This window comes from Dendrobates tinctorius, unplaced genomic scaffold (assembly GCF_039654945.1).
Source record: "Dendrobates tinctorius isolate UK_male_01 unplaced genomic scaffold, ASM3965494v1 ptg000079l, whole genome shotgun sequence".
Lineage (NCBI taxonomy): Eukaryota > Metazoa > Chordata > Amphibia > Anura > Dendrobatidae > Dendrobates > Dendrobates tinctorius.
Window position 1 is genome coordinate 21,174,355 of NW_027361747.1, and position 24,056 is coordinate 21,198,410.

Below are 24,056 nucleotides of genomic sequence, written 5' to 3' on the forward strand. Positions count from 1 at the left end.
TATAGAGATATAGAGATAGATAGATATAAGAGAGAGAGAGATATATATAGAGAAATAGAGATAGATAGATAGATAGAGAGAGACAGATAGAGAGCGAGAGAGATATAAAAAACAAAACAAAACAATACTCACCTCTCCTCCTCGCTCCCACGCTGATCCCGGCTTCAGTGTCAGGAGCTGCCCCCTCTGCCAGACACACAGCGGGTGCGCGATGTAGTGACGTCATCGCGCACTGGCTGTGAGCCAGGAGCAGAGAGGACTGAGGGCGGCGCCGGCCCTGATTTACAGCTGTAGTCTGCAGAGCAGCTCACTGGGCTGGGGGCGGGGCCTCTGGGGGTGGAGACCTGAAATGAGATTCACTGCTTCGCAGTGAATATTCATTTCTCTTTAGCAGCGGGGACAGGGGCTCCTGCCTCCTGACACCCGCTGCTGCTCCGCTGGCAGGGGCCCCCATAGCAGCTGCATGGTGTGCGACACACCACTGTCTGGGGGCCCCTGGAGCAGCGGGGGCCCTAGGCAACTGCTGGCCCTGTATGCCAGCAGGTGCCAGGGCCCACCAGATGCCAGGGCCCACCGGAGAATCCACCGGTTTTCCGGTGGGCCAGTCCGACGCTGATTCTATGCAAAACCAAATCTCACCCAAAATAAAAGGAGCTTAATAAGTCTGTGGTTAGATGACACAGATTTTCTGCATTGAAACTCAGCATCAAATTAAAGGGAATCTGTCAGTAGGATCAGCCCTCCTAAACCATCTGTATGGGCATACAGGTCATAGGAGGCTGAATAAAGTGATAACTTGATACCTGCGATCTGATGTCTTATTCCAGAGAAATCCATGCTTTTCTTATATGTTAATGATCTGTTCTGGGCTATGGGATGTACTTACAGTGCGAAAAAAGTATTTAGTCAGCCACCAATTGTGCAAGTTCTCCCACTTAAAAAGATGAGAGAGGCCTGTAATGGACATCGTAGGTAGACCACAACTATGAGAGTCAAAATGAGAAAACAAATCCAGAAAATCTGACGAAGGAAACCGAGCATTTTCAAAACCAGTAGGAAAGGAATTGGTCCATACCGCACTTTGGATCCCATCATGTGACCATTGACGTAACGAAGGTCCTGCTGGCATTCTACAGACAGCAGCTCCACGCTGAGAACCACCATGCTAGCGCACCGCTGGATCCGTGAGTACCCAGAGCGTCTGTCACCGGCCGGGACAGCGCTCTGCAAGCTACCTGCAACTTTGTGACTTAAGTCTGCCCTGTCCTCATGAAAGCTCAGTGCAGCACAACAGAGGAAACATTCTGCTCTCTCAACGCAAGTATGCGTATCCTACAATGAATGTATTTGAGGTAAATCTCTAACTGTTTCTAATTAATATGGTGTCAATTTGATTAATAATTTTTTTATGTATTTCTAAAGTCACTGATTTTTAAACAGTGTTACTATTTATTTTAAGTTTCATAGTTTAGGTTTTAATTTAGTGTGATAATATATAAAGGATACCTCAGCACAGACACACATTTATGTTAAATCCAGAAAATCACCTTGTCTGAGTTGTCAAGATTTATTTTGCAAATTATGCTGGAAAAAAGTATTTGGTTATTAACTAAAGTTCATCTCAATATTTTGTTATATATCTTTTGCTGGCAATGACAGTGGTCAAACGTTTTCTGTAAGACTTCACAAGCTTGGCACACACTGTTGGTGGTATGTTGGCTCATTCCTCCATGCAGATCTCCTCTAGAGCAGTGATTCTTTGTGTCTGTTGCTGGGCAACATGGACTTTCAACTCCCTCAAAGGTTTTCTATGGCGTTGAGATCTGGAGACTGACTAGGCCACGCCAGGACCTTCATATGCTTCTTACAAAACCACTCCTTCATTGCCCTTGCAGTGCGCTTGGGACCATTATCATGCTGAAAAACCCATCCACATTTCATCTTCAATGCCCTTGCTCATGGAAGGAGGTTTGCACTCAAAATCTCACGATACATGATCCCATTCATTCTTTCATGTACACTGATCAGTCATCCTGGTCCCTTTGCAGAGAAACAGCCCAAAAGCAAGATGTTGCCACTCCCATGCTTCACAGTAGGTATGGTGTTCTTTGGATGAAACTCAGCATTCTGTCTCCTCCAAACATGACGAGTTTTGTTTCTACCAAACACTTCTACTTTGTTTTCATCAGACCATATGACATTCTCCCAATACTCTTCTGGATAATCCAAATGCTCTCTAGCAAACTTCAGACGAGCCTGGACATGTATTGGCTTAAGCAGGGGACACCCCTGGCACTGCAGGATCTGAGTCCCTGGTGGCGTAATGTGTTACTGATGGTAACTTTTGTAACTGTGGTCCCACTCTATGCAGGTCATTCACTAGGTCCTCACATGTGGTTCTGGGATTTTAGCTCACTATCCTTGTGATCATTTTGACCATACTGGGTGAGATATTGCATGGAGCCCCAGATAGAGGGAGATTATCAGTGGTCTTGCATGTCTTCCATTTTCTTATTATTGCTCCAACAGTTGAATCCATCACACCAAGCTGCTTGTCTATTGCAGATTCAGTCTTCCCAGCCTGGTGCAGGGCTACAATTTTGTTTCTAGTGTCCTTCGACAGCTCTGGTCTTCACCATAGTGGACTGTGGAGTGTGACTGTTTGAGGTTGTGGACTGGTGTTTTTTATACTGATAACAAGTTCAAACAGGTGCCATTACTACAGGTAATGAATGGAGGACAGAGGAGCCTCTTAAAGAAGTTACAGGTCTTGCACGTTTTTAGTTGACCAAATACTTATTTTCCACCATAATTTGCAAAATAAATCTTGCCATATCAGACAAGGTGATTTTCTCGATTTGTTTTCTCATTTTGACTCTCATAGTTGTGGTCTACCTATGATGTCAATTACAGGCCTCTCTAATCGTTTTAAGTGGGAGAACTTGCACAATTGGTGGCTGACTAAATACTTTTTTCCCCACTATAGATTTACATAAGATTCTGCCTCCAGAGCTTATTTTAAATGAAAGGGGGAGTTACTAGTGTGAGACATGTAACTAACACAGAACAGGAAAACTGAACTTTGTCTTTTTACAAAAGTATTTCCTGCAGCTCTCTCAGCTCTGCAGTATTACAACACTGGCCAAGTTGTGAGAGAGAAGCTGAAGCTGAGAGGAGCCTGCAGATGTGTCAGGTATAATCACACACAGCTCTGCAGTGAGATCAGGAAATCAGAGAGTGGCCATTACACATCACACTGGTAACTGCCCATTATATTTATAATAATGACTGGAGGCAGATTCTTATGCAGATCAGTGTCTGTCCCATAGTCTGGAACAGCTCATTTACATATAAGAAAGATATGGATGTCTCTGGAATAAGACATCAGATCGCAGATATCAAAGTAGCATTTATTATTATTATGCATTTATATAGCGCCATTTATTCCATGGCGCTTTACATGTGAAAGTGGAAATATAAACAAGTATAATAAACATGTGTAAGACAAGGGAAACACACACAAGTACAAAAGGAGAGGGGACCCTGCCCGCGAGGGCTCACAGTCTACAGGGATGGGTGAGGATACAGTAGGAGAGGGTAGAGCAGGTCGTGCGGTGGTTCAGTAGACCGAGGATCATTGCAGGCTGTAGGCTTGTCGGAACAGGTGGGTCTTCAGGTTCTTTCATTTATTCAGATTCTTATCACCTACAGGCCCATATAAACAGCTTAGGAGAGTTGATCTGACAGATTCCCTTTACTGTGCAAGAGATGTAAACCTTACATCACATGCTGCAGAATAAAAATCTGTTTTTCATTTTTGAAGTTTTTTTCTGTATCATACCTATTTTGCTGCACAAAGGTGGAGGAATTTGCTGATACCCCATGAACAAAATAATAATGTCGCATTAAATAAAAATACAATAATATGTATACTTACAGTTGTGCTCAAAAGTTTACATACCCCAGCAGAATTTTTGCTAACTTGACCTTTTTTCAGAGAATATGAATGATAACACCAAAACTTTTTCTTCACTCACAATTAGTGGTTGGGTGAAGCCATTTATTGTCAAGCTACTGTGTTTTATCTTTTTAAATCATAATGACAACACAAAACATTCAAATGACAATGATCAAAAGTTTATATACCCTGGTGATTTTGGCCTGATAACACGCACAGAAATTGGCACGAATGGGTTTGACTGGCTACTAACATCCTCATTTGTGACCTGTTTGCTTGTAATCAGCGTGTATGCATAAAAGCTGAGTGAGTTTCTGGGATTCAGACAGACTCTTTTGCATATTTCATCCAGCCACTGACGTTTCTGGATTGTGAGTTATGCGGAAAGCAAAAGAATTGTCAATGGATCTACGGGAAAAGGTGGTTGAACTGTATGAAGCAGGAAAGGGATACAAAACGATATCCAAGGAACTTATATTGCCAGTCAGCAGAGTTGAAACTGTGGTTAACAAATGGAAAATCAGGGACTCTGTGAAAACAAAACCACGGTCAGGTAGACCAACAAAAATTTTGTCCACAACTGCCAGGAAAATTGTTCGGGATGCAAATTAAAACCCAAAAATAAATCAGTTGAAATACTGGACTCTCTGATATCTAGCGGTGTTGCTGTTTCAAGATGCATAATAAGGAGGCACTTGAAGAATAATGGATTGCATGGTCAAATAGCCAGAAGAAAGCCATTACTGGGCAAATGCCACAAAGTATCTCACCTACAATACGCAAAACAGCACAGAGACAAGCCTCAAAACTTCTGAAACAAGGTAATTTGGAGTGATGAGACCAAAATTGAACTGTTTGGCTAGAGCTGTAAACGTCACATTTGGAGAGAGGTCAACAAGAGCTATGATGAAAGGAACACCATTCCTACTGTAAAGCATGGAGGTGGATTGCTGATGTTTTAGGGATGTGTGAGCTACAAAGGCACAGGAAACTTGGTCAAAGTTGAAGGAAAGATGAATACAGCACGTTATCAGCAAATACTGCTGCGCATGGGATGAACAATACTTGAATGTTCCAACATGACAACAATCCAAAACACAAGGCCAAGTCAACCTGTCATTGGCTACAACAGAACAAAGTGAAGGTTTTGGTGTGGCCATCTCAGTCTCCTGACCTCAATATCATTGAGTCACTCTGGGACGATCTCAAGCGCGCAGTTCATGCTAGACAGCCCAGGAATTTACAGGAACTGGAGGCTTTTTGCCAAGAAGAGTGTGCAGCTTTACCATCTGAGAAAATAAAGAACCTCATCCACAACTACCATAAAAGATTTCAAGCTGTCATTGATGTTAGAGGGGGCAATACATTAAGAAATGGGGTATGTAAACTTTTGATCAGGGTCAATTGGATGTTTTGGGTTGTCATTATGGTTTAAAAAGACAAAACACAGTAGTTTAACAATAAATGGCTTCACCCAACCTCTAACCATGAGTGGAGAAAATGTTTTCGTGTTATCATTCATATTCTCTGAAAAAAAGGCCAAGAAAGCAAAAATTCTGCTGGGGTATGTAAACTTTTTAGCACAACTGTCATGATCTGCTGAGTTCGTGGGTTCAGGTAGTTTGGAGGTTAATCTGACAGCCTCACTCTGAGATCTTGGGAGGCTGTTTATAGCCTCATTGTGGGCTCACTCCTTGTCGCTTATACTCAGACCCTTGGCGAGTGTGAGACCCTGGTGTGCTTTGTGACTGTGATACTTTATGCTTGCTTGGTTTTGATCCGGTTCTGTCCCTGTTACGAGTTCTGCCTGTTCCTTTTGTACTGCTCTGCTATTCCCATGTATGACTCTTTTGCCTTGGACCTGACTACACTCTAACTGCCTCCCTTGTACTGCGTTGCTATCTCTGTGTATGATTCATTGCTTATGTTTTGACTATTCTCCGCTTGTCCCTCTGGTACCGTGCTGTCCTCCCCGTGTATGACCCCCGCTTGTCTGACCTGAGTTTCCCTAGCCTTTGCTCCAGGATTCCTGTAATAGAACCCTATCCTGCAGCAGGACGCTAAGCCACGCCCCCTGTGGTCACATGATCGTAGGTCCTTGTACTGCTAAACTACTTTCAGTGTCACAGGTCCTGTTGCCTGAACTTTCCCTGCAGTATCGGATCCCGGGTCCTCCCGTAGTCTGGGTGAGTTACCCTGTTCAGCCGCTGCATCCCGCCGGCGCTGACAGGATCCTTATAACAACTGTATCTATCCCTTGATCCTGGTGAGTCAACCAACACAGTCTGCATCCTGGTGCAGGCATTGCGATGTGGTGATCCCAATGGGCCACCTGCATTGGGACTCTGATGGCCTGTCTGTGCCTCTACCATTCTGTAGGCCACAGAACAAAGAGTGGTAGGATAGAAAGAACATAGCTCTATTGCAGAGTTTAACTTTATCTGCATACTATTTAAGCTGATATATTTAAGAATTGGGCGCACACTGTGAGTGGCCTCAGAGCAACTTCGACCTCTGTCTCCTTGATAGGTTTCTCAATGAACAACTAACAGAACTTTAAATTGGCCCATAAGAGAATAATTGATATTAGATTGTGTTCCAGTGTCAAATATAGTCCAGGAGTGTAAAGTAGATAATATTTTACAAGTTGGACAATGATTCCATAGAAAAATTGGAGCTACATATAGTCAGTAGACACTTTCCTATAGCACACTTGTGAGCTGCACTGAACAGACCGGGGCAGGCTCAGCACAGAGCTGTATTAGTATGCTCCTCCATTGTCACGGTAGCATATCACTTCCTGAAGCCTTCTAGCTCCCATTTATTGCAACTGCCATAAAGCACAATGCCGTGCAGTCCTTCCTATAAGCAGCACAGGAAGAAAATGTATATTTACAGTATATGGCCATCCTCAGAGAGAGAAAAAACATTGTAAACAGCTTATTTCTTTGCATTTTTAAAGTAATAATACTAAGATAACTGGACTTCTATGCTATAGATACTTTGCTTAAAACTGTGGACTTACAAAATTATAAGAAAAAATAATAATGTTGATACGCTCCTCAGTTCTAACAGTCCTACTCACAGCCATCTGAGGTAACCGTACTGGAATGTTATGGATTTTTCCATGTGCGTTTAACTGCTTAGCAGATTTTTTTAGTTTCTGACTTCTTTACTCTGTGGTAAAATAAAAGGTCTGAGAATGTGAATTTGTATATTGAAATGTATGTAGATAGATGAGTACACTATACATCCCATATAAGGAAGAAAAATGTCACATCGTGGAATAGTGACTAGAGGTTTTTTAAAGCAAAAGTACAGTGGGGAAAAAGTATTTAGTCAGCCACCAATTGTGCAAGTTCTCCTACTTAAAAAGATGATAGAGGCCTGTAATTGACATCATAGGTAGACCACAACTATGAGAGTCAAAATGAGAAAACAAATCCAGAAGATCACCGTGTCTGATTTGGCATGATTTATTTTGCAAATTATGGTGGAAAATAAGTATTTGGTAACCTAAAAACATGCAAGATTTCTGTTTCTCACAGACCTGTAACTCCTCCTTTGAGAGGCTCCTCTTTCCTCTACCTGTCCACAACTTCAAACAGTCACACTCCACACTCCACTATGGTGAAGACCAAAGAGCTGTCAAAGGACACCACAAGCAAAATTGGAGCTCTGCACCAGGCAGGGAAGACTGAATCTGCAATAGGCAAGCAGCTTGGTGTGGGGAAATCAACTGTGGGAGCAATAATAAGAAAATGGAAGACATACAAGACCACTGATAATCTCCCTCAATCTGGGGCTCCACGCAAGATCTCACCCTGTGGGGTCAAAATTATCACAAAAATGGTGAGCAAAAATCCCAGAACCACACGGGGGAATCTATTGAATGACCTGCATAGAGCTGGGACCACCGTAACAAAGGCTACCATCAGTAACACACTATGCTGCCAGGGACTCAGATCCTGCAGTGCCAGACATGTTCCTCTGCTTAAGCCAGTACATGTTCGGGCCCATCTGAAGTTTGCTAGAGAGCATTTGGATTATACAGAAGAGTATTGAGAGAATGTCATATGGTCTGATGAAAACAAAGTAGAACTGTTTGGTAGAAACAAAACTCGTCATGTTTGGAGGAGACAGAATGCTGAGTTGTATCCAAAGAACACCATACCTACTGTGAAGCATGGGGGTGGCAACATCATGCTTTTGGGTTGTTTCTCTGCAAAGGGACCAGGACGACTGATCCGTGTACATGAAAGAATGAATGGGGCTATGTATCATGAGATTTTGAGTGCAAACCTACTTTCATCAGCAAGGGCATTGAAGATAATAATAATAATAATACATTTTATTTCTATGGCGCCGACATATTCCGCAGCACTTTACATTTCAGAGGGGATTTGTACAGACAATAGACATTACAGCATAACAATAATCACATAGATTATAACAAATACCAAGAGGAATGAGGGCCCTGCTCGCAAGCTTACAGTCTATGAGGAAAGAGGTAGATACGAAAGGTGGGTGGTAACCTGATTGTATGGACCACCCATAATGTTAAGTGTGTAACAGTACAGACACAGAGGGCTAATGGATGCATAAGGCATGTGGGAACATGATGCGGGGAACCTGGTTATGGTAAAACTTTTGGCTGTGCCACACAGGGATAGATTAGGTTAATGTGTTGAGGCGATAGGCCAGTCTGAATAAATGCGTTTTCAGGGCACGCTTAAAATTGTGAATTGTGTAAATTTGCAAAAGATGAAACATGGATGGATCTTTCAGCATGATAACGATCCCACGCATACTGCCAGGGCAATGGAGTGGCTTCGTAAGAAGTATATGAAGGTGCTGGAGTGGCCTAGCCAGTCTCCAGATCTTAACCTCATAGAAAACCTTTGGAGGGATTTGAAAGTCCGTGTTGCCCAGCGACAGGCCCAAAACATCACTGCTCTAGAGGTGATCTGCATGGAGGAATGGGCCAACATACCACCAACAGTGTGTGCCAACCTTGTGAAGACTTACAGAAAACGTTTGACCACTGTCATTGCCAACAAATGATATATAACAAAATATTGAGATGAACTTTTGCTAATAACCAAATACTTATTTTCCACCATAATTTGCAAAATAAATTTTGACAACTCAGACAAGGTGATTTTCTGGATTTGTTTTCTCATTTTGACTCTCATAGTTGTGGTCTACCTATGATGTCAATTGCTGGCCTCTCTCATCTTTTTAAGTGGGAAAACTTGCACAATTGGTGGCTGACTAAATACTTTTTTCCCCACTGTACATTAGAGATTGATGAAGTCAAAAGATGGTACATTACACAGGACGATGTGCAGCTACGAACGATGATTTTTTATCAAGTCAAATAATTCTATATGATAAACGAGAAGTTTGCTTGTTTGCTGATTGATTGGTGATCAGTTTCGGTAGGACTACTTGGGGAAACAAAACATTCTATGGGACTCTTTTTGTCAATAATCAGCAAATGTAAATGCACGCTTTGGGACCGATTAATCATTTACCCTTTTATTAAGTCAGTCGTCTTTTTTTGTCTCATGTTATTTGATGGCTTTTTTTGCACTAAATTTTTCAAAATAGCAAACACTGTTAATGAACATTGAGAGAGGTAAAAAATGTTCTTAATGTTTGTCTTTAACCTTTTTGTGTTGTTTTACTGCAGAAACATGCATGTTCTGCTAATATGTTGCAAACTTTGAATACCTTTGTGCAAAAATTCATGAAATAGCCGCAAATATCTGTAAGCTAAAAACAATGACAAAAAAAAAATAGGCAAAAAAGCAAAGTAAAATTGGCTTAAAAAAGAATCAAATAAAAAGAATTTGAAGCAAATCAAAAATACCAACTAGATAAATAAGGAGAAAATGCAACATTGAGTCAGATTCTTAATGTCCATAAACATAGTTCAATCGGCAGCACAATATGACCGATGGTCTCTAAAATTTTGCAATTTTTGGCGGTGCAAGTCCTGTTTACACAGGAAAATTCATTGCTGAGAATGATGATCTTATACTCCATCCTGCTCCTTCTCGACCTGTCCTCTGCCTTCGCACAGTCGACCACTGTCTACTGCTACAGATTCTTTCTTCCCTTGGCATCAAATACCTTGCCCTGTCCTGGATTGCCTCATACCTTTCTGACCACATATTCAGCGTTTCTCACTCCCACACTACCTCCCCATCCTGCCCTCTCTCTGTTGGAGCCCTCCAAGGCTCTGTCCTGGGGCCTCTACTTTTTTCCATCTATACTCTTGGTCTAGGACAACTCATAAAGTCCCATGGCTTCTAGTACCACCTGTATGAGGACGACACTCAGATCTACCTCTCTGGCCCAGATGTCACCTCTTTGCTGTCCAGAATCCCGGAGTGTCTATCTGCCATATCTTCCTTTTTCACTTCTCGCTTCCTAAAACTCAATGTAGACAAAAATGAACTCATTATCTTTCCTCCATCTCACGTATCTTCCCTACCTGATCTATCTATTATGGTAAACGGCATCATGCTCTCTCCCACACCTGATATCTGCTGCCTCGGAGTAACTCTCGACTCCGCCCTGTCTTTCAAACCACACGTCCAAACTCTTGTCACCTCCAACTCAGAAATATTTCCAGAATCCCTCTCTTCATTTGTGGAGTGGTGACAGAGGAGCCACCTTAGGATTAATTCCGGGAAGACCAAGGAATTGGTGGTGGACTTTCGCAAGGGAAAAAATCCACCAGTAGTGGTGAACATTCAGGGAAATGACATTGAGATAGTCGACACCTATAAGTACCTTGGTGCGATCCTCAATAATAAGCTTGAATGGGCCCATCACTTGGATGCAGTGTACAGGAAGGGTCACAGTAGACTTTATCTGCTCAGAAGGCTGAGAGCCTTCGGAGTTAGGGGGGCACTCCTTGCATCCTTCTTCAACTCTGTTGTGGCATCAGTCATCTTCTTTGGTGTGGCGTGCTGGGGTAGTGGCATATCAACCAGGGACAGGAATAGGCTGGACAAACTGATTAGAAGGGCCAGCTCTGTCCTGGGATGCCCCCATGATCCAGTTCAGGAACTAGGCGACAGGAGGATACTGGCCAAGGTGAGCTACATGGTGCAGAATGATTCCCATCCCATGCATGAGACCGTGACAAAGATGTGCAGTACTGTCAGTGACCGGCTACTTCATCCTAAATGTGAGAGGGAGCGCTATCGAAAGTCCTTCCTTCCTGATGCAGTTAGGCTGTATAACCAGCACTGTCCAAAATGGAGAACGACCCAAACAGTGAACTGATAGATCCAAAGTTGTGATAGTCCGGTTATATCTTTTTTTTTTTTTTCGTATATGTACCTACCTACTGTCAATGTAATGCCTTTATGCATCTGTATCTGTACTTGTTCCTGACTTGCTGCTGTAATGCTCTGAATTTCCCCATGGTGGGACAATTAAAGGATTATCTTATCTTATCTTATCTTATCTTCCTCAGCCCTCAATCTACTAAAACTCTTGTACATGCCCTCATTATCTCCCGCCTTGACTACTGCAACACTCTCCTCTGTGGCCTCACTGTTAACTCTCTTGCACCACTCCAGTCTGTCCTCAACTCTGCTGCCCAACTAATCCACCTCTCTCCTCACTACTCCCCTGTCTGTCCCCTCTGCAAATCCCTCCACTGGCTCCCAATTCACCAACGAATCCAGTTCAAACTACTAACACTGACCTACAAAGCCATCCACAACCTATCCCCTCCTTATATCTCTGAACTAATCTCCCAATATCTTTCCTCACATAATCTTCGATCCTCCCAAGACCTCCTACTCTCCTCCACACTTATTCGTTCCTCACACAACCACCTCCAAGATTTCCCCTGAATATCCCCTATACTCTGGAATTCCATGCCTCAACACCTCCGATTATCCACCACCCTCAGATCCTTCAAACGGAACCTGACAACCCATCTTTTCAGGAAAGCTTAGAGCCTGCAATAACCATTCTGCCTCATCACCACCACCCGAGCCGCCGCCTCAAAACCACCAGAGCTGCTGCACCCCTGACCTTCTGTCTCTTCCCCACTATCCGACAGAATGTAACGGCCCTTTTACATTTAGCAATGCACCAGCGATCCGACCAGCGATCCGACCCGGTCAGAATCGCTGGTGCATCGCTAAATGATCGCTAGTGAGCTGTCACACAGGCAGACCTCACAGCGATGCAGCAGCGACGCAGCGCATGATACTCACCTTTCACACACAGCGATCCTGACGTCCTCCCGCCCGCCTCCACGCGTCGCTCGGTGCCAGCAGGAAGCCCAGCAGGAAGCGCCTGACAGGAAATGGAGCCGGACATTCTTGCGCGATCAGCGATGGACAGCGGGGGAGCCGCTCGGAGGTAAGTATCACACATAGCGATATCTCTAGCGATATCGCTATAACGTCACAATATCGGTGACGTTATAGTGATATCGCTAGCGATATCGCTATGTGTAAAACCCCCTTAAGTCCGAAAGGACAGGGTCCTCTCCCCTCTGTACTAGTCTGTCATTGCAAATTTGTTTACTGTTAACGATATTTATAACGTTGTATGTAACCCCCTTCTCATGTACTGCACCATGGAATTAATGGCGCTATATAAATAAATAATAATAATAATAATATACTCTATAGAAAAGATCATCTAACCCAATGAACGATCATTTTGCGTGTTCATCAGGTGATCGTGAGCCTACAAGATACTCGTGAAACGAACGTTTTTAAAACACCCATTCACAATTATCTTGCAGTATAAATGCCCTTTTTATCTTCCTTTTAGTCTTGTTTGAATTTAATTTAATTAATTGTTTTTCATAAAAAATTAAACCTGTGAATGACTGTGTAAATACTACTATTTACCTTGCTATGAGTTTGGACAGTTTACATTTTGCTTCCAGTAGTCAAGATCTTTCTTGAACAAGGCGAAGGACCGTACCTTCATTACTTTGGACTCTATATCAAACGTTTACCGTTCACCTGGACAATGAGACGTCTCAACGAGTCAACGAGGAGGAAAGAATGAAATCTTAATGAAATTGTCTCCATTCACAATTATTTTATTTAACAGATTACCCTTAAAATTTTCTTTTAAGTCTGCCATAATCTTGTGAGAAATGAGAGTAGATGAATGAAGAACGTTTTTCTTTTTAATGAGCGTTCTTTCCCAGGTATCTACATGTTATAACTGGGAGTTATGCTGCTGTCTGTCAATAAGGTTTGTGTAAGGACTAAAGGAATGTAAATAGGCATGAAGGACCAGACAAACTTCAAAGAAGAAAGTTTTTTTTTCTTCCTTCAACTATTCAGTGAAAGAGAATGTTCTGCACACAGAGGGGGACTTTGAAGGCAAATAGACAAATACTTCAGGCAATTAGCCCTACTATAGTCTGAGAAATAAAAATAAAACAAAAACATAAATATAAAAAAATTTACAGTACAAAATATTAATAAAATAATTTATATTTTTTTTGTTTACAGTGCAACACATAAAAATTGTTATTAAGCTATACTACGATACTAACCAGAGGATGATCTAATGATTTTACCCAATAATGACCAGGTCTGCTTACACCTTAATGATCAGCTCAATTTTTTAATTGTACATCTTTGCATTTTAGCAGCTGAAACTTTATTATTTACTTTTTCATTAATTGATGCCTTGTTTATGTGGATTTTTTTTTTTTGCTTTTAGGTACAAACATTTTTTTGTACTTCAGTTTTATATTGTTCAAATGTTACATTGCATAAGTTGCCACATTAATTTCTTAGGTTATAATAGTATTGTAGATACTTAGTAATTGTAGGATTTTTGATTTAATTTTTTAAGTTCACAAAAGATGTTTAGTTAAAGTTGCATTACAGGATACTGACCCCAAAAAGCACAAAATGCTTATTCTATTTCAAGAATTAAAGTTTATTCCAGTTTCCTTGTTTATACATTTAAAAATTGGACATTATTGGACATCCTAGATTATAATATAGTTTTGAACTCCTTTTCATCCATTCTGTTTTACCTCGATATCTAACCCAAAAAAGAAATATAACTATAATGTATACTTGTATATTTTTTATGGTTCACCATTTACAGTGGTATGGACTCCACCTATCCACAGTCTGGCAAATTGTGTAAAAAAATATATGAAATTCAAGACCATAATTACTTTACAGGAGTGGTCACTCCAAGACCAAAGGAATGACAATCATTTGTGCGAAGGTGACCTTTTTTATTTAAAGAACTGATATATAAGAAAACCTGATTTTCACAACTCATTTGTAGAGGGGTACCATGATAGAAACAAATGAGATTTCTGAGGATCTCTAAAGAATTGAGTTGATATTTTTCTATCTACTGGCTAACACGGTACAAAGATATACATCTTCCCTGTAAAGAATTGAGGATTTTCATCAGGCTGGAAAAGCTTACACAATTTTCTATGGACTCCACCTATCCACAGTCTGACAAATTGTGTACAGATACAGTATATGAAATTCAAGACCATTATTACTCTACAGGAGTGGTTACTCCAAGACCAAGGCATATAATAGTCCGCGAGTACACAGAGGAACCCAAGGTAACTTCTAAGCAGCTAAAGGCATCTCTTCATTGTTGTCTAATTACAGTTTGCTGAAGATCATGTGGACAAGCCAGAATGCTAATGTAACAATGTTTTATGGATGGAAGTGACCAAAGTAGCGCTTTTTGGTTAAAATGAGAGACATTATATGTGGAGAAAGAAACATACTGCATTACAGAATAGAAAAATCATCTGTGAAAAACAGTGGTGGCAGTATCATGGTTTGGCTTGTTGCATTTAGGCCAGGATGAGTTGCCATCATTGATGAAACAGTTTATTTAGAATTTTATCAGCAAATTTTATAGGACAAATCAGGACTCAGTTTCTACAAAAGAATTGTTAAATAAGAATAAAGTTCAAGTTTGGGAATGGTCAATTCAAACTCCTGACCGTAATCCTATAAAAATGTAGTGTAAACCACTGAAGTTGAAGCTGTTTTGTTGGGAGGAATGGGCTAAAATTCCTCTAAATCAATGTGCAGTACCAATCAACAATTATGAGAAATGATTGAGGATCACAACAGATAATGAAAGCAAATGTTTACAAACTTTCCAATCACTGATATTAAATAATTTTTCTGATTTAAAAAAATTAACAAGGTCTAATATTTTTAATTAATTTGTTTGATTTGACTCCATCTCTCCTTTTACAACTTGCATGACAATCTGATATAGTTTTAGGTCAAAATTATGCAGAAATATGGAACATTCTGAAAGTTCAATACATGACAATATGATGTACCGTATTTTTCGGACATTAAGACACACTGGACAGTCCGAATTTAGCACAGGTGTAGCAGTGGTCATAAGGGATGTTCGGTGGTCCAGGCTGGTGCAGTGGCCTCTGGTAAATCCCATCCCAGGCTGGTGCAGAGGTGGTGCTCTGGGGTCCCCGGTGGTTCCATCCGCATTTTGCGACAGGTGCGGTGGTGGTGCTCTGTGGTGCAGCGGGGCACTGCTGGCATTTTGTGACAGGTGCGGCGGTACTCTGTGGTGCGGCACAGTGGTGCAGATGCTCTGTGATTGTTATGAATGGGAAACCGAGGAGGAAAAAAAGACAACAAGCTAAGTCTCAGAAAACCAGAGAAGTTGGTAACTATGCAGATTGCAGAGTCCCTGATCTTAACCGCAACAACTAGCAGCAGTCGTGAAGCGTTCCTACGTTGGTCCTAGACGCCTCGTCACAACCGGAAAACTACATAAGCCTAAAGCAGGAAAAGAAGAAAACTAACTGCCCCAGAGCAGACCCCAAAGGAAAGACAGCCCCCCACATGTATTGACGGTGAAACTAGATGAATATACAAACAAAGGCAGGAAAAATAGGCTGAGCAAACGATGGGGCCCGGCTAACTAAAAAGGACAGAAAAGGAAAGACACTGTCTGCAATCTGCCAAAAACAACCTACAAAAATACTGTCCAACACTTCTGATAGCAAAATTAACCCTGAAGTCACTAGACTTCTAAACCTATATCAGCACTCTGAAATATTCTGAGACAGAACAAAAAAGAGGCCAATCTAATAAGGGACAAAAAGCAGATTGGAAAATACTGATTAATAGGAGTGTAATGTCAGCATAGCCCCAGCAGGGGCAGGCTGATTACACAAAAAACTGAACTGACCAACAAGCGCAAGTGTGAACATTAGCAAAAAACAAACTTAACTTGAGACGACTGGAAGAGAGCTGAAGTCCAGGACCTGAGAAGCAGACTGAACCACCAGCACCCAGATAGGGCGTCGGCTGTCATATATATCCAGTCTGATACTCCAGAGATCCAATCGTTATCTTCCTCATCAGGTGGCAGATCACTACCACTTAAACCAACCGCACTACCTCCTGTCACCACCAGAGGGAGAACGGAAGGGGAACTCTCAACTGGTGGAGCAGAAAATGAGTTCATGACAGTGATTCTCTGTGTGGCTCAGTGGTGCGGATGCTCTGTGATGCTCTATACGGCACAGGAGTGCAGATAATCTGTGATGCTCTGTGCAGCACAGTGGTGCAGAAGTTCTGTGATGTTCTGAGTATGCATGTGGGGCTCGGCCGGTGTTTTGTGAAAGCCCGGGGCCCCCCGCAGATCCAATGCTGCCATGCGGTGACCTCCGGGAAAATGGCTGCTGGGGCGGCGCATTCTCAGATTGAGATCTCAGCAACAAGATCTCAATCTGCTGCGATGCGTTGGCCTCCAGGAAAACGGCCGCTGGGGGCAGCACATGCTCAGATTCAGAACTCGGTCTCCCGAGATCTTGGGATGAGATTTCGGTGCTGAGATCTCAATCTGAGCATGCACCCATTTTCCCGGAGGCCACCGCATCACAGCATTAGATCTGCGGGGGCCTCCGGGCTTTCACAAAACACCGGCGGAGCCCCTTGCACCACAGAGCACAACCGCCAAACCACAGAGCACAACCGCCGCACCTCAGAGCACGACAGCCGCACCACAGAGCATGACCACCGTACCAGCCTGGCAAGGGAGGCTGCATCGCCCTGCAGTGTTGGACTGGAGCGGCCGCCACAGTATTTTGAAAGCATATTCCGACTATAAGACGCACCCCCATTTTCCCCCAAAATTTTTTGAGAAAAAAGTGCGTCTTATGGTCCGAAAAATAGGGTAAGTTTGTTTTGGTAAAATTAACAGATTACCCATAGTTTTTATAATCCCAAGTAACTATTCATAGTTTATAGAAAATTGTCTAATAATTCCTGATCTCTGTGCTGCGGAGTATAAAACCACATGACAATGGCTCAGTGGCAAGCACAATGTCTTTTAAGCACTGATGTTTTGGGGTTCAAATTTGACCAATGGCAACAACTGTATGAGATGTATATTTTCGCTGTTTGGATCGGTCTACTCTTGCACTGAGAAAGCAGAATGATTGTTATATGTTTTTATACTAATGCATCTAAAGTATAATAGGCAGTGATGTCAAATGCTGATTATGAGTATTTCCTGTGTTAAAGAATTCTAGACAAGCAGCATTACTCTTACATCAAATATACAAGGAAATGAAAATGTGTGAACCCTGGGAATTTGTCAAAATCTACAAAAACAAGAGAAGGAATGGTTGATCATATTCCTTCAGGTCCTGGGGATCCACATCTGTTTTCTGTTTTCCCCAAGGAGCATCTCGAAATACTGTCCAAAAAGCATTAAATGTTCCACATTACATGAGGTTACTATGTTCCTGTATCTAGTTTTGGGCATCTAATTTGGTACTTAACTTTTTCCTTTTTAAATATTTATAAAGGTTTAAAATATATAAAAAAAAGCCCCTTCATTGTCCTAAATATCATAATCAAAAATGGCTGGCCAAAAGTAGATAGCACTGTAAAATATTATGATGGATACCACATCTGGTCTAGATTTGCTGACACCAGGTTTTATGCTATGAGGTCAGGCATGTCACCTCTCTGGAAATTATTAGGACAGTTTAGAGATTCCACATAAATTCTAGGCAGATTTTCTAGTGAAAAGTATAAATGAAAATACTTAGATAATTCTATTGCAATGTCAGCTTGTTCGGATAGACGATAAATGGTTTGCACTGGTAAATTCTCTAAGTAACCAAACTGAATGTATCTTTTTAAGCTTTATTTTAGATTTTAATTGGCACACGTACACATTATACCTACAGGGGATTTTATGACATCCCATTCTACACTAAATCCATAGAATTTATATTAGTTGCTATTTTTCAGCCATAACAAGTTCTTCAAAGGCTTTCTACAAAATTTATAAGCAAATTGTCTCTTCAGAGAGGAAGAGGACAAGAACTCTAGTGCCACCTTTAGGAAGTAGCAATCCTAAAAGTCAATGAGCCTTGTCACCAAAAAAAACAAAATCTCAATTTGCAGACACTGTGTTTTGGGGTCTTCCCCTCGTCAGTTCAAAGTGTGAGATGTGATTTGACTGGGTGAGAGGCGTCTGACCAGGATCCAAGGGGTAACCTTTCTCCTTGCGGATAGCGATATGTCAAGCCTGACATGCTGAGGTGAGGAGACTTTAAAGCCGCAATGCTCCTCTGGGAAATATGCAATTTGTCTCATCAGAGAGGAAGAAGGATAGAATTCTAGTGCCATCTATATATAAGTAAAGTTGAGCAAAACGGGTGGAAAAATTTCAAAAGTCGCCGACTTTTGGCAAAGTCGGGTTTCATGAAACGAAACCTGACTCTAGGATGAGGTCGGCCACGAGGTCGGCGACTTACGCGCCAAAGTCGCATTTCAAAAGTTTGTTTTGCGCTCTTTTTCAGCCAATCAGGATCCACGGACACTGTGGGCAACGTGATGACATAGACAGGGGTCACCACCATCTTTCAGAAGGGCATGCAAGTGATTGGCTTGCTTTGGTGGGCGTCACAGGGGTTATAAAAGGTCGTGCACGCCGACCGCCATCTTACTTCTGCCGATCTTAGCATAGGGAGAGGTTGCTGATTCTGTAGGGAGAGCGTTAGGCAGGGAAGAAGAAAAAAAACTGCTTCTGCTGCTAGCGATTTTGCCTGTACAACACACCAGTCACTGTGTGTGCAGTGCAAGGGGAGGCTATATTGTGGTGGATCAGCGGTGTTGGTTGTTAGGCTGCCTTCTAAGGCTTCCTGACAGCTGCATTGCTGTTTACCCACTGCTCTGCAAACTGCTTTTTTAAAAGCAATCCCAATTTTTTTTTTTGTCCTGCTGAGGTACTGAGCGTGCATTTTTTCACACCATACAGCGTCAGTGGGCCTCACACAATCCAAAAGTGTCCAGTGTCCACTAGTGTCTGCAGAAATTCAAAATCTCCCTTATCCTGTAGTCACTTTTTTCACACCTGTGCCATCGAGCCTGTGACATAGCGCTCTGATATTCAGTGGGCCTCACACAATCCAAAAGTGTCCAGTGTCCACTAGTGTCTGCAGAAATTCAAAATCTCCCTTATCCTGTAGTCACTTTTTTCACACCTGTGCCATCGAGCCTGTGACATAGCGCTCTGATATTCAGTGGGCCTCACACAATCCAAAAGTGTCCAGTGTCCACTAGTGTCTGCAGAAATTCAAAATCTCCCTTATCCTGTAGTCACTTTTTTCACACCTGTGCCATCGAGCCTGTGACATAGCGCTCTGATATTCAGTGGGCCTCACACAATCCAAAAGTGTCCAGTGTCCACTAGTGTCTGCAGAAATTCAAAATCTCCCTTATCCTGTAGTCACTTTTTTCACACCTGTGCCATCGAGCCTGTGACATAGCGCTCTGATATTCAGTGGACCTCACACAATTCAAAAGTGTCCAGTGTCCACAAGTGTCTGCAGAAATTCAAAATCTCCCTTATCCTGTAGTCACTTTTTTCACACCTGTGCCATCGAGCCTGTGACATAGCGCTCTGATATTCAGTGGGCCTCACACAATCCAAAAGTGTCCAGTGTCCACTAGTGTCTGCAGAAATTCAAAATCTCCCCTATCCTATAGACACCTTGTACCTTGTTTTACATTACTATAGAGTTTGTTGGATTTTGTTTACATTTCTACCAAAAATGAGGAACGCTGGTGGAAGAGGCCGTGGAATTGGGCGGGGGTTGGCAGCTGGTAATAATGGTGTTGGTGGTGGATCTGATGGTAGTGGCAAAAGCAAAATAGTACCGAATGCAGGAGGTGTTGAGCCTGCGTCATCGTCTGGCTCCACAAGGCCTCGAAGGCTTAGTTTTCTAGGAGTTGGCAAACCGCTTTTAAAGCCAGAGCTTCAGGAAAAAGTTTTGTCTTACATTGCTGACTCAGCCTCCAGCTCTATCGCCTCCTCTTCTGAAGTTGTAAAAAATAAAAGCACTGAGTCGTCATTGGAGGCTCATGTTCATGAACCACACCTTTCCTTGTGTCCTTCACCCCAACCAAGATTGAAGGATGACACAGGCCATACTACTGATTACTCCATGGAGCTGTTTTCACATACCATGCCTGGATTATCAAGTGAAATGGTGAATTACCCAGGCCAAGATGAATCTGACATGGAGTGCACTGATGCACAGCCGCTGATAGATGATTCTGCTGGTACATTCACTCAGAGCACTACATTGTCCTCGCAGTGTACAGAGCCAGATTCTGACCCTGATGAGACTCAGGTGCCCCTTCCCGCACACTATACCACCATACACGGTGACACAGAGGAAGGTGCACATGACATTGAAGAGGAGGTGATGGATGACCCAGTTGTTGACCCAGATTGGCATCCATTGGGGGAAGAGGTTGCTGCTTCCAATAGCTCAGATGAGGAGGAGCATCCACAGCAGACATCGACATCGCAACAGCTGTTATCTGGCAGGCCCGGAGCACTCCAAAGACAGGTTCCAAAAATCAAAAGAGTTGCTGGACAGCTTGTCCAGACGGTCAAAGATCACAGCGTGCTAGGCCGCAAAATGTCTGCCAAAGTAGGAAGAGTGCAGTGTGGCACTTTTTTGAACAAAATCCTCATGATCAGGCCAAGGTTATCTGTAAGAAGTGCGCAAAGACCTTTAGCCGAGGGAAAAATCTGAAAAATTTGAATACCAGTTGCATGCTTAGACATTTAACCAGCATGCACTTGCAAGCGTGGACACAACACCAAACCTCAAGTGCCACATGTGCAACTGATCACAAAGAAGGTAGTCAGCAACGCTACATTGTTTCCCCCACTGTAAGCCCACCGGTTAGCACAGCAGCAAATGTTGAGGTGTCGTTGCAAGACCACAGCAGTCAGGGAATCCCACTGTTATATCAACGAAATACTGAATCTAGGCCATCAGAAAGAACACCAACTCCATCACCATCATCAACCCTCTCTCAGTCCGCCCTGTCCACCGCTACTTCCACCATATGCAGCTCTCAAGTCCAGCTCACCCTCCCAGACACTATGAGTAGGTCAAGAAAGTACTCAGTCTCTCATCCGCGTACACTGGGTTTGAACGCCCACATTGCCAAACTAATCTCGTTTGAGATTATGCCCTATCGGTTGGTGGAAAGCGCAGCTTTCCGCGAACTCATGGCCTATGCAGTACCACGCTATGACCTACCCAGTCGCCACTTCTTCTCTCGCAAAGCCATCCCAGCCCTCCACCATCATGTAAAAGACCGCATTGTCCATGCACTCAAGCAGTCAGTGAGTGGAAAGGTGCACCTCACAACTGATGCATGGTCCAGTCGGCATGGCCAGGGCCGTTACGTGTCCATCACTGTGCACTGGGTTAATGTGGTGGATGCAGGGTCCACAGGGGACAGCGGTGGTGGGACAGTGCTGCCTAGTCCACGGTATAGGAAACAGTTGGCTGTAGGCGTTCGACCCTCCTCCACCTCCTCCTCCAGAAGCGAAAGCTCGTCCACAGAGCGCAGTCGTACGAGCACTCCATCTGCAGCTGCCACTGTTGCACACGAGGTGTCCCCCTATCGAGCAGCTAGTGGAAAGCGTCAACAGGCTGTGTTGCAGATGATGTGGTTGGGCGACAGACACACCGCCGAGGTGCTGGCCGAGTACTTGAAGCGACAAACTGAGTCATGGCTGGGCAGTGTACATCTTGAGGCAGGCAAGGTAGTTAGTGATAACGGCCGTAATTTTGTGGCAGCCATAGCCCTTTCAAAACTCAGCCACATACCTTGCTTGGCTCACACCTTGAACCTGGTGGTGCAGTGCTTCCTCAAAAATTATCCGGAGTTAACAGCCCTGCTCCAGAAGGTGCGAAGACTGTGCGCACATCTGCCGGTCGCCTGTACACTCCGTTCGTATGCAGAAGCTGCAGCGATTGCTCCACCTTCCCAACCACCGCATCATTATCGACATTGCAACAAGGTGGAACTCCACCCTGCACATGGTGGAACGGCTGTGTGAGCAGAGGCAGGCCATAATGCATTTGTGGGAGGATACACGGCCAGGCACTTTTGAAGCAGACATGGAGTTGACAGGTGTGCAGTGGTCGAAGCTGAAAGACCTCTGTAAAGTCCTTCAGTGTTTTGAGGAATGCACACGGCTGGTAAGCGCAGACGACGCCATCCTAAGCATGAGCATCCCACTTATGCGTCTGCTCATGCAAACTTTGACGCACCTTAAGGAGCAGGCGTCTGCAGCCAATGTTGATGAGGAGGAAAAGGAGGAGGGAATCCTTGATGACATTCAGCCATTGTCTGCTCAGGGACCTCTCCTGGACGAGGTGGAGGAAGAAGAGGAGGAGGAGGATGATGATGGGGATGATTACTTAGGGGAGGAGGATGCATCTCGTGGGGCAAGTGAAAATGTTGGCGTGGCAAGGTCTGGTACAGGGTTTGTGCGTGACTGGAGGGATGTGGATTTGCCAGAAAGTGCTCCTCCACCCAGCACTCGCAGTACATCATTGACACCGGGAACATTGGCCCACATGTCAGATTATGCCTTGTAGATCCTAAAAAGGGACCCCCGCATTGCCAAAATGATGAACGATGACGACTACTGGTTGGCCAGCATCCTGAATCCACGCTATAAAGGCAAATTACAAAACATCATGCCACAGGAGAACCTTGACCTAATATTGGCTAATAAACAAGCAACTCTGGTAAATCGGTTGCTTGAGGCATTCCCAGCACACAGCAGCGGTGATGGTTCTCACACGAGCCGTACGGGCCGGGGGCAGCTTGGCAGAGGTGTTCATGGTGCACACAGCAGAAGTGGCGTTGGAGACAGGGGTTTCATGACAATGTTGTGGACTGATTTTTCAAGTACCGCTCACACAGCTGGTAATACTGCATCGATGGAAAGTGACAGGAGACAGCAGTTGTCAACTATGGTTACAAACTACTTTTCCTCCCATATCGATGTTCTCCCACACAGGTCATTCCCCTTTGACTATTGGGCCGCTAAACTGGACACCTGGCCTGAATTGGCACAATATGCCTTACAGGAGCTCGCTTGCCCAGCTGCAAGTGTGCTATCGGAAAGAGTCTTCAGTGCAGCTGGATCAATCCTGACAGAAAAAAGGACCCGTCTGTCAACCCAAAATGTGGATGATCTAACCTTCATTAAAATGAACCATGCATGAGTTTCCAAGGATTTTGTCCCACCTTCCCCTGATGACACATAGGGTGACAGAAAAATGGCTTGCTTTGGTCCACCTCTTCCTGGGACTTGACCTATTTCGCCTTTTGCATCAGCTGAATGTCCAACATCAACATATGCCACTTTCTAAAACTCCTTAACTGTGCTGCCTCCCCCCCATGGCCGGGGTCACCACCTAGCGCACGACACCGTGCGAGTGCCGTTGCCCTGGACAGGTGGGTAGGCCGACTCTTGGGCGCGGGCACTGGCACAGGGTCCCTCATAGTGCAATCAAGTGTCTCTGATGGTGGTGGTGCACACCCGCCGTCAGACACACCGCCGTACTATGAGGGGCCCAGTGCCAGTACCGACGCCCACGAGTGGGCCCCCCTTGCTTGGGCAGGGCCCCAGCATTTGCAATCTTTACCTCTCCCTGCTCCTCCGCTGTGTAGTCTGGGCTGTCAAATCCATACTGTGCCTGACACCG